A 12,624-nucleotide genomic window follows, 5' to 3' on the forward strand; every position below is an offset into this window, starting at 1 on the left:
GACCGTTCTAGCCGTTGGAGCAGGACTCTGCAGAGGAAGCCCGTGGTGATTGACACTCCTCTCTTTCACTGTATGGAGTTCTCAGAGAGCTTCGTGGGTATTACACGGTTAGTTTATGCCCATTTTATGTCCTCCCCTTGGGAGTGGGCTGGTTCTCAGAAAACATCACACAACCCACTTTTCTGCCCCACATAAAACTAATGTTTCCAAGTATGATCTTAGTATTAACTCAGAGATTATTAAATAAAATCTCTATAGGTAGTTATAACAGACTTAATATACCACATTAAATGTGCATAAATATGTTCAAATATAAATTGAATGCACATATCATATACATATATGCATTTACATTCCAGCATTTATTCCTGAAAGTTGAAGAGAAAATACCTTGTTTTCATAACACAAATTCTAACAGAAATAAAATGTCCTTCAAAAACAGTACAAAACAAAACAAAATAATGGTTTTCCCATGCCCACAGGGAGAACATTCTCTAGGTCATTCTTCCAGCATCAAAATTTAAAAGAGAAACACACCAAAGGGCTGAGAACTCCCCAGAAAAGAGTAGCAGGTAAAAGAATAAGAACTTTGGGAACAGACAGAGCTGGGTGGGAATCCAGGCTCCCACACTGGATAATTAAATAAGGCAGAGCGAGTTCATTAGCCTCTGGTATCCTTGGGTGCTCTGCAACAGGGCTAACATAGCCCGCCTCGTGGGTAGAGGTGAGCGTTCATAAATTAACAGGAGCACAGGTCCCAGCCTGACTGCCTGGTACATCGCTCCCTTCCCTGCGGAGGTGCCGTTCCTAACAGCTGTAGAAGATTGAAGAAGCTTGGTTTCTGCCCCCTGCAGATGCTGTTCTGGAATTCACTAAAGACACAAGGATGACAGCACAGGGGTTTCATGGGCTACAAGCATGGTTAGTTCTGATTCAACCACAGCCAAAGCCAGGGACTTCTCCCGCTTGAGCCCCAGACACACAGCAGGAGATCTGGACAAGAGGTAAGGAAAGCCAGGGTACATTCCTTCCGGCGTCTCCGTTTCAGCTCTGCACCCAGGCATCTCTGGGCCCATCTATGATTCCATAATTGTAGGCATCTGAAAGCACAAAGGTACGTGTGTCCTGCAGCCAGGTAGCATCAACCTTTCCACAATCTGATTCTTGCCTCTTCCCGTAACTTCTTTGCTCCGATCCCGTGAACAGGGAAGGTCTGACTTTGTGAGCCTACCAACATAACCTCGGCCAAAGGTCTCTATTCTTGTGTGAGAACAGCCATCAGCCAAAGGGAAACATTCTCACTGGGTGACACTGGGAGAAGCTATCCAAGAACGCTTGGAAGACACACCTTTCCAAGGCCTCCACTCTTCCTTTCTTGGGCATGGCAAAAATCATTTCCTTGGTAGTAAATTTTTACCCAGTGAAATAACATGTTTTCCCAGCCCATTTTTGTTCCTTCCTCGCTCAAGCTAATGGGGCTTGATAAGAAAGAAGAAAATAACAATGGCACATTCCTACGCCTCCAGGCGAAGCCAGTTTCAGGCCTGCTGCTGGGCTGGGTCGGTGCCATTTTTCAGCAAGATGAGCCCAGCCAAGGCTGGAAGCTACACAGGACCCACTTCCCAAACACCTGTTTAATTAAAGATCTCAGTGTTGGAGAACTCGCTGTCGAATTCCTAGGACATCTGCACTCCATGTGTCTTACAGTCCTGGCCAATCATTAGGAGCCAGATCTTTTTGTGTTTACAGCACTTTCCCCAACACTTGAGATTAAGCATGGAATACAAGGTTTGTTCATTTTGCGCCTCTGATTAGGCAACAAATATGCAGTCCATTTTCCAAACAACAAAATATCCTTCCCTCTTGAATGAAACCAGCTGGAATCCAGGTCCCAGCCTCTCCGTGGATTCTCTTTCTCTACCCCTAAAGCGAGAGATGGAGGAGCGCTCTGAAAGGCCCCTTCTCGCCATGCTCTTCTACAGAGACAGACCATGCAACGAATGGAGATCACATTGTTTGTTTCTTGGGTAATTACTTTCATCCTCAGAGCATCAGCTTGGTAAACATCAGCTGACTTTAGTTGCTTTCAAACTGGGCAGTGAATTGGCCAAGCCCATTCAACTTTTGCCAATGTCTGAATGGTCACTGCCACGGGGGCAGGGGAAGCACATGTCCTCTTGAGCATCATGTGTCAAGATGTCCTGAGAGGAAGGGGACACGTCATGACTGTCAACCTAGACGTGGGTTGGTTGGTTTTTGTTTTGGTGTGTGTGTTTTTGTTGTTGCTGTTTTCAAAAAGCCATGAGGCTTTGGCCATTATTGTGACTGTAAAGCAAACAGAGGTGGAATTCAAACTAGATTTCCATTTACTAAAATTTTTGCCATTGGGCATCGACAGAGATTTGGGAATCTTTAGAAGCCAGTAGTTTCCAAACCTGGGTACCCAAGAGAATTGTCTGACTAAGTCAGAATTTCTGGGGCCGAGGCCTGGAAAGCTGTGTTATTTTAAAGTTACCTAAATGAATCCAATGCAGAACTGTATCTAAAACTCACCGTGCCAAACCAATACTTCTCAGACTTTAATATGCGTATGACTCAGTGGGGATCTTGTTAAAAATGCAGATTCTAATTCACTGGATTCCACATTCCTAACGAGCTCCCACGTGGGGTCAATGCTGCTGGCTCACGGACCACACTTTGAGTAACAAGGTGCTAGACTGTTCCAGGTGGTATTTGGTTCCGTATCCATGCAACCTGCTCAGAGTTTCAGAATCTGTTAGGTTGGTGCAAAAGTAATTGCAATGTTTAGGAAATCTAAAATGAAATTTTAAGTTTTCAAAAACCAAGCGGCATGTTCATTTGTAAGCAAGAGCTGAACCACGGGTACCACAGACACGAAGATGGCCACAATAGACACTGGGGCTACTAGAGGAGGAAGGGAGGGAGGCAAGGGTTGAAAAACTACCCATGGGAACTATGCTCAGTACCTGGGTGGCGGGATCTATCATGTCCTCAGCATCACACAAAATACCCAGGCAACAAACCTGCACATGTACCCCCGTATCTAAAATAAAGGTTGAAATTATTTTTTAAAAAGGGGGAAAAAAATCAAGCAGTGATTCTTAACTGGATTCTTCTCTGAGATAAAGCCTGCTGGTTATTACAGTGTTGTTATTTTTGGAGTCTTATTAAAGTCTCTAGCACGGTCTAGCCAAAACAGAATGCTTTTCTGGTGTATGGACAGAGACTTTCTTTAACTCCACCCTGCAGTAGTTGGGTGCCTACTGCTGCAATGCCTTGAGCAGGGCATTGTGTGCTTCCAGAAGGTTCTCCTCCCTTTAGGCCTTTAGTGGGGTTTTGATTTCCTATGAATCAATTCCCTGAATCTTAACTAAGTTCTTAGAAATGCTACCCATAAAGTGATGACAGAAAGTCCAAAAGATCCCGATGAGGAGAAAGGACAACATATTTCCTCCAACACAGAGCATCCCTTTCTATTTTTTTTTTTTTTTTTTGAGATGGAGTTTCGCTCTTATAGCCCAGGCTGGAGCGCCATGGCGCAATCTTAGCTCACCACAACCTCCACCTCCCGAACGATTCTCCTGCCTCAGCATCCTGAGTAGCTGGGATTACAGGCATATGCTACCATGCCTGGCTAATTTTGTATTTTTAGTATAGACTGGATTTCTACTTGTTGGTCAGGCTGGTCTCGAACTCCAGACCTCAGATGATCTGCCAGCCTCAGCCTCCCAAAGTGCTGGGATTACAGGCATGAGACACCGCGCCTGGTTCACGTCATCCCTTTTCAGCTGAGTACTCATGAACGCAGTTTCTACATGCTGTGGATCTTGACTCGTGGCATCACCCCCTCTCCCCGAGGGCTATTCCTTCTCATTGCCCCCGAGCCTGTTCCTTACCCATCCTGACCTGTATCACAGTCAGTGATCTCCTTGCCCCCTCCCACCTACTCCCTCCGCCAGCGCTGCATTCCCAGTACTCTGTCTCGGCTCTCAGTGCCACTGTTTTCCAGTGGCCCAGGCTAGAGACCACAGTCATGCTTAAACCGTGCCTTCACTTCCCACTCTCATATGATTGCCAAGGCCGGGCAGTTCTGAAAACCCTGCAAATTCCCCTTTTTCCTTACATCCCCTACCCCGAAGACTCCAGGTCCTCACTGTCTTTTCTCTGAATGACTGTAATAACTTCATCACTCATCTGGCAGCTCCAATCCCTCTCTGGTGAAAGTACACTAAGTAGTTAACCTCCAGAACAACCTCAAACACAAAAAAGGCAGGTTTACATTTCCTTCTTAGAACCCTCATGGTATAGGCTTTACACGTTGGCAACACGGCACGTTAAGTCTACTTTTCTGCTCACACGTGTGCGAAGCACGTCGCGTTTTGTGGCCATTCACTTCATACAATACAGTAAGCCACGAGCTTCTTGAAAGCAGGAAAGGACCCTTATTCACAATCGTATCTTAAGCACTCAGCACAGTGCCTGGCATACTAGAGAGGACTGAAGTGAATTATACTGGATATGAAAATACTTAACTCTAGGACTCTTCTAAAAGCAAGAGGGAAATTCAGTTAAGCCACCAGACACATCGGAAGAGACAAGTCCACCATCTACCTCCTTGCGGCCCATCTCTCATTCCCAGGGGAGGAAGAACGTCCAGGGGGTCTTGGCTGACAATTCCAACTCCAACAAAGCCTGAGGCTCAGGCTCGGAGTGCCTGGAGGCCTAGTCCCAACCTCATCGTGGCCCAGGGCTGACCTGAAAGTGTCCTCAAGTTCCAGAAGTTCTAACATACTATGAGTGTCTTAGCCCTGTGGGGCCGCTCTGACAAGGACACCATAGACTGGGTGGCTTACACAAGAGGCATTTGTTTCTCACAGGCTGGAGGCTGGAAGTCCAGGATCAGGTAACCGGCTCCATCAGGTGTGGTGGGAGTCCTCACAGGGCAGAGAGAAAGCTCAGCGTTCCTCATCCCCTTATCAGGGCACCAGTCCCATCGTGGGGGCTCCAGCCGTGTGACCTCATCCAAATGTAATCCCCTCCCAGAGGCCCCACCCTGTAGTAACATCACACTGGGGATAATGGTTTTCAACATAGATTCGGGAGGATGCATTCAGTCCACAGCAAAGTGCTTGGCCTGATGCAGTAAGTTATGTTTCCTCTTTTCTCCCCGGACAGCCTGACATCCCAGATGAGAAAGAACTTTATTCTCAACAGTCATAGGAGGGAGGAGCATCATAGAAGGGAAAAGGTACACCTTCCTGGCCTGAAAGTTGACATCATCAGGACCTCTTAGGGCATACCCGGGAAATCTATTTTTCAAGCTGGCCATGAGAATACCCAGGTGTGCAAATTCAGCCCTTGGGATCAATCAGCCCATCGTCAGCAACAAACATTCCCAGCTGGGTCACTCTCAGAGCATGATAATGAAAGACACATGTGCACCCTTCCCACACCTGCGGTGAGAAGACTCGGCCACCACTTCTGATCCCATCACAACTCACCAGGGTGACCGTGTGCATATCAGTTACCTTCTGCACGGCAGCCTCCTCATGTCTAAAGTGGAACTCCTGTCACCTGCCCGACTAGAGCTTGCAGACATGGCACTCCTACAAGCAGGTGAGGGTGCTACAGAGGGCTGGGGACACACGACAGGTCATGTCATGAAGCTGCTGACAGGTGAGGGCAGGTCTAGATACTGGACAATGACCTCGGGGAAGGGCTCCCTCACATACACACATTCCTGGAATCCAAAGCCTTCTAGGACAAGGTGCAAAAGTGCCAGATGGCTCTTTTACAATAACAAGCTACAAGAAACAGGCCAGCAGGTGACTAAGAATAAGAACTTTTTTTTCCTTTTCTTTTTTTGATACAGTCTCTCTCTGTCACCCAGGCTGGAGTGCAGTGGCACCATCTTGGCTCACTGCAACCTCCACCTCCTGGGTCAAGCGATTCTAGTCCCTCAGCCTCCCGAATGGATGGGATCACAGGCGTGTGCCACCATGCCCAGCTAATTTTTGTATTTTTAGTAGAGACAGGGTTTTGCCATGTTGACCAGGCTGGTCTCAAACTCCCAACCTCAGGTAATCTGCCCGTCTCTGCCTCCCAAAGTGCTGAGATTACAGGCGTGACCATGACCGACTGAGAATATGAACTTTTTAGTCAGAGACCAGCCCACTCTGCCGGTCCTCTGTCCTCTCTCCACCCTTCCACCCCAGTAAGGTCCAAAGCTCCCTGCTCCTCATCTCTAGCCACTGACAACCCTACTGTAGCAGAAAACAGCATGGAGGCTACGGCCCAAGAGGAACTGGAAGCCCAGGATATGAGAGGAAGAGACTAAAGCCTGCTGGGACCCTAGGGGTGGGGGAGAGGAAACCAGAAAGAGTCCTGAAACATACCACCTCCCAGTCGAGTGGTGGCCACAGGCTCTGGGAGTCTAGAAGTGAGGGCCACACCCACAAACAGTACAGGGCTGAAATAGCCACGCCCTGCTCCCCATCACCCTTTGGACTTGGTAAGAGTTAGATTGGATGACGTGAACCTAAAATAAATATTTGGGCGGATTAAACAGTTTTCAGGATTGCATGTTTACCTGGCTGACGGAATGGGGCAGCCCTTTCCCGGCCACCCTGCTGTGGGCACCAGCAGATTCCTTGATGTCTCCAGTGAGGAAGGCAGGGAGGCAAGGGAGCTATATGTGGGGCTAACCAGCTGGCCGACCTGCCAGACCACCCTTACCCTCCCTCCCACTAGAAAGGCACAGTGCTCAGGAGTCATTTATGCTATAACATACCAGTGGGGCAACACTGGTATCAGTATTAAGAATTCAAAGATAAATGACACACAGGCCATGTTTGTTTACAGTCTAGTTGAGACCAGAAAAGAGACCAGGATGCTGAGTGTCATGCTGGAGAGAAGAATGGGGGCATTCCTAGATGGAACAGGCTTCCTGGAGTAGAAGATACCAGATGGATCTAGAAGGTTCCTGCAGCAGAGACTATCATCCACCAACATCCGTTCTGCCAACCAAAGATTGCACTTTTAAGCCTCTCTCATAGTAAAGTGTGGCTATGTGACTAAGCTCCGGCCAGTGGGATATAAGTAAATGTAATATGCACAATGTCTGAGTCATGCCTTTAAAAATAATAGTCCCCTTGTCCCTTCTCTCCCTCTCCTAGTTGGGATACAGATGTGATGGTAAGAGCCAGAGCAGCCATTTTGGACCCAGAGCTTAAAACTACACATTGAGTCTACCAGCCCTAAATTACCTGCCTCTGGACTGCAGCATGAGAAATAAAATTCGCTATTTAAACCAGTATTTTGAACGTCTCTTTCTTGCAGTGGCTTAGCGTGTACCCCAATACAAATGAGTAGGAGTTTGCCAAAAGAAGAAGGTAGGGAACAGCATGTGCAAGGGCCCAGGGACATGAGAGGCACCGCACAGAGAGCTGAGGGGAGCTTAACTAGAGCGGTTAAAACACGTGAGAGCACACAGTGAGAGCTGGGCTGGGGGTGGAGGATGAGATGGGGGCCAACTATAAAGGCATCATGTGCCAAGCAAAGAAGGCTGGAGGAAGAGAAAGAGGAGAATAACGGAGGCAGAAAGAATTGTCAAGAGGAAAAGAAAAGAAAAGAGATGGATGAAAAGAAAAAGTAGAGAGAAAGGAAGGAGTGAAAACACAGCCATCCTCTCCTACACGTGGGAATTGGTACTGGTTCTGCCTTAGGGAATGTTTTCTCCAGTGCGATGTCCCCTACACATTAGTCCTAGCACCTTGTAGTTCAGCAAAAAATTGGCATTAAGGCCAGGCGCGGTAGCTCATGCCTGTAATCCCAGGACTTTGGGAGGCTGAGGCAGGCAGATCACAAGGTCAGGAGTTCGAGACCAGCCTGACCAACATGGTGACATCCTGTCTCTACCAAAAATACAAAAATCAGCCAGGCGTGGTGGCGTGCGCCTGTAATCCCAGCTATACAGGAGACTGAGGCAGGTGAATCACTTGAACCTGGGAGGCAGAGATTGTAGTGAGCTGAGATCGCACCAGTGCACTCCAGCTTGGGTGACAGAGCAAGACTCCATCTCAAAAAAAAAAAAAAAGGAAAGAAACGCTAACACGTGCTACAATATGAATGAACCTTGAGGACAGTATGCTAAGTGAAATAAGCCACCTCATAAAAACATAAATACTATATGATTCCATTTATATGAGGTATGTAAAGCAGTCCAATTCATAGAAACAGAAAGTAGAATGGTGGTCATCAGGGGCTAAAGAGGGGGAAAGACAGAGTGTTGCTTAAGATGTGGCTTTTGCTTGGCAAGATGAAAACGTTCTCCTGCATAACCATGTAAAATACTTAACACTGGTGAACTGTGCACTTGGAAATGGTCAAGATGATACATTTTGTTATGCATTTTTACCATAGTAAAAAAGTGAATACCTGTGAATCAAAACATATTTCTTTATTGTTTGCATTCTAAGTTCTATAATCTGTTCCTACTCAAAGAAACAACCTGTGATCTGAAACAAAACCCCATGAAGAAAAGTCCAGTGGCCATCCTGTGTTCCTGAGAAACTTAACGCCACCCACACAGCCCACAGCTCTTCTGCAGCCCCATCTCCACAAATGAATGAAGATTCAAGTATCACGGAGCGGGAGTGGAGTGCCAGGGAGAAAGGGATGGAGGGGAGAACGATGAAGGTGGAGACGGGGTGGCAGGAAGAACAGAAGCAGGAACAAAGAGGTCTGGACTACAATCTGAGGATCTCGGGCCTCTGGTAACTGATTCAAAGGCCAACATAGGCAGGTAGGAACACCAGCTTTGGGGTCAGATATAGTTCAAATCCTGCTGCCCCCAGTGATTTTTTTTTAGCCTTGTAATTCTTTCTTTTTGTTTATTTTTATGATACGGAGTCTCACTCTGTCACCCAGGCTGGATGGAGTGCAGTGGCGCAATCTCTGCTCACTGCAACCTCCACCTCCCGGGTTCAAGCTATTCTCTCGCCTCAGCTTCCCAAGTAGCTGGGATTACAGGTGTGCGCCACCATGCCCAGCTAATTTTTGTATTTTTAGTAGAGACAGGGTTTCACCATGTTGGGAAGGCTGGTCTCAAACTTCAGACCTCCTGTGATCCGCCTGCCTCAGCCTCCAAAGTGCTGATTTTACAGGCATGAGCCTCCGCACCCGGCCAGCTTTGTAATTTTAAACAAGTTTTTTGCTTGCTTGCTTGCTTGCTTGCCCCTAAAAGCCTTGGTTTCCTCGTTTGTGAAAGGAGTTAGTGATGGTACTTAATTCACGGGGTTTCGTGAGAATCACATGTAATTAAAGCTCTTAACACAGTGCCAGGCACAGAAGTGGCCCTCAGTCGAGAATGGCTATAGCTTCATCTCAAGAAGTAAAAGGAGGAAGAAGAGGAAGAGAAGGGAGGGAGAGGGCGGGGGACCCACCTCCTAAAAGAAAAGATAAGGAACTGAAAGCCAGGTTCTTGACTGGAACTTTCCACTAGCTCCACAGTGGCCTTCCAGCAAGTGTTTCTCAGCTTGTTTGAGAAAACAAGGTCTCTGAGGTCTCTTCCATCTGAAAAGGTTGAGGAATCCAAATGCTCAGGTGCCCAGTTGAGCTCCATGTCCTCACTACTCACTGCCTGAACCTCTTACCTCTGCAGGGCTAAGGAGGCCCTCTAGAGGATGCAAGAGGAAAAGACCAAAAAAAAAAAAAAAAAAAAAAAAAAAAAAAAAAGAAAAAAAGAAAAAAAAAAAAAAAAAAAAAAAAAAAAAAAAAAAAAAAAAAACGTGGCTGGGAGATGCCACGCTGTGGCTCTGCACACAAAATGAGGGCATGACTTTGTAGGCCTATTAGCAAGTAGAAAGAAAACTTGCTAAGATGGTACCTGAAAGTGGAAGGCCTCCTCATCTGATGTCACTTTAAAAACTATTTAGGAGCACAATTAAGTTATCTGTTTTCCATTTGGTCTCATGTCATGTGTCTATTACACTGTGCATCATTGTTACATTGTATGCATATGAGTTTAATGTACAAACATTGTTATGAATGTTGTTGCATTGTCTAAATGTTATCAGGTATAAACACTGCCATATTTCCTGAGATTTTCTCTAAAATTAGGATGTTCTAATATTTCCCTCGGGACTTCTTTCAAGACTTTTTTAATAGGCATCTTCAAAAAGGCACTTCGGGGCTGGGTATGGTGACTTATGCCTGTAATCCCAACACTTTGGAAGGCTAAAGCGGGAGGATCACTTGAGGCCAGGAAAGAGAGCAGCCTGGACAACATAGTGAGACCCTGTCTCTACAAAAAATAGAAAAATTAGCTGGGCAGGGTGCAGTGGCTCACACCTGTAATTCCAGCACTTTGGGAGGCTGAGGCAGGTGGATCACTTGAGGTCAGAAGTTTGACACCAGCCTGGCCAACATGGTGAAACCCCGTCTTTACTAAAAATACAAAAATTAACCGGGCGTGGTGGCACACACCTGTAATCCCAGCTACTTGGGAGGCTGAGGCAGGAGAATCATTTGAACCAGGGAGGCAGAAGTTGCAGTGAGCTGAGATTGTGCCACTGCACTCTAGCCTGGGCGACAGAGCTAGACTCCATTTCAAAAAAAAGAGAAAAAAATTAGCTGGACATGGTGGTGCACACCTGTGGTCCCAGCTGTTCAGGAGGCTGAGGTTGGAGGATCACTTGAGCCCAGGAAGTTGAGGCTGCAGTAAGCCATGTTTTCACTACTGCACTCCAGCCTACGTGACAGAGTAAGATCCTGACTCAAAAAAAAAAAGAAAAAAAAGAAAAGAAAGAAAGAAAGAAAGAAAAAAGTCACTTCTTAGGGTCTCAGGAAAAGACTGAGACACTTTTCTTCTTTAATATGCCAAAGAGGTTGTTGATCCCAAAAGCAGAAAATGTATTCATCAAAATAAGAACTGTTGACTCATCCATCCATCGATTTAACCAATATATATTAACCAATGTATATTAACTCAATATTTACTCCATGTTGAGTAGTGCAGAATGGATTCACATTTTTCATTCTTTGCCTTCAAACGCCCTTTTACAAGTATAATTCAATCACAAGTTTTTATCTACCTGTATTCCCTTAGGGAATTCTAAGGTGTTACTACCCTGTTGTTGTAAGTGATAAAAACAAGGCAGAGATGGTTCGTGTACAGGACAAAAAATACACATCAGGAACCCAGCCAGCCCTTCCACTAACCAGCTTTATGTCCATTTCCCCATTTTTAAAATGGGAATATTATGCCTGAATATTTTGGAGGATTCAATGAGATAAGAGATTCCACTGGAGGAAATGCCACCTAAAATGTATTTATGGAGCCTACTACCGTTAAAGAAGAAATGCCTTTCTCTGGGTCATAGAAGAAATAGGAGGGAGCGCCATTATCTAAATCTATTATGTATAAGATTGGGTCTGATGGTCTCACGCTACCAGTTTTACAAGTATCCTCTCACTCGCCCACTCAGTGTCTGTTTCCCAGGCCAAAGGAGGAAAGGAATGAGGACGATAGAAGATAATTCTGAGAGGTCATTATATTTCCAGTGCCCATTTGCAGATTTATTTTGAAATGTAAAGTAGCTGGAAGGACTGGACAATTTGAGCAGAAAAAGATAATTCTTCTAATGCTTTGTCAATAGACATTCACTCATCTGTTGTTCAATTATATCAGCAAATATTTACTAAACAGTATCTACATTCTTGGCATTGTGCTAGGCATTGTGGATACCAGAGTGAATAAATAATGAAGACCGTATTTCCTGATGACAATGCAATTAAGTTATAAATCAATAACAAAAAGATAATTTAAATCACCATAAATGTGTAAAATTCAGAAACTCATCACTAAATAAATCATGGACAATAAGAAGTGATTACAGGGAAAAATTAGAAAATTCTTACAACTTAATAGCAATAAAAAAAAGAAAAAAGAAAAATAAATAAAAATAGCACTGAAATGTCCTTCGGGAAAAAAAAATAGCTATGCATCCAAACTTATGGGTCATACCAAGAAATATGTAGTCTTAAGTGCTGACATAAGAAAGAAGAAAGGCTTACAGTTAATGAGCTAAGCAACCAGCTTAGAAATTAGAGGGGCTGGGTACAGTAGCTCATGTCTGTAATGCTAGCGTTTTGGGAGGCCAAGGCAGGCAGATTGCTTGAGCTCAGGAGTTCGAGACCAGCCTAAGAAACATGGCAAGGCCCTGTCTCTACAAAAAATAAAAATATTAGCTGGGCATTTTGGTACATGCCTGTGGTCCCAACTACCTGGAGCCCAGGAGATCAAAGCTGCAATGAACCATGATCACACTACAGCCTGGGACACAGAATGAGACTCTCAAAAAAAGAAAAAAAATGTAAAAAGGAACAAAGAAATCAAAAACATAGAAAGAAAATAATAAATTAAAAAAAAAACAGGCCGGGCGTGGTGGCACAAGCCTGTAATCCCAGCACTTTGGGAGGCCGAGGCGGGTGGATCACGAGGTCAAGAGATCGAGACCACCCTGGTCAACATGGTGAAACCCCGTCTCTACTAAAAATACAAAAAATTAGCTGGGCATGGTGGTGCATGCCTGTAATCCCAGC

The 12,624-nt window shown here is 45.4% G+C and overlaps 1 protein-coding gene across 2 annotated transcripts in view; it reads right to left on the reverse strand.

Moving 5' to 3' along the window:
• FBLN5 (fibulin 5) overlaps positions 1-12,624 on the reverse strand; it is an 81,543-nt gene that overhangs the window by 32,051 nt on the left and 36,868 nt on the right. The gene's annotated exons all lie outside the window — the stretch shown is intronic.

This window comes from Cebus imitator, unplaced genomic scaffold (genome assembly GCF_001604975.1).
Source record: "Cebus imitator isolate Cc_AM_T3 unplaced genomic scaffold, Cebus_imitator-1.0 Scaffold193, whole genome shotgun sequence".
Taxonomy (NCBI): Eukaryota; Metazoa; Chordata; class Mammalia; order Primates; family Cebidae; genus Cebus; species Cebus imitator.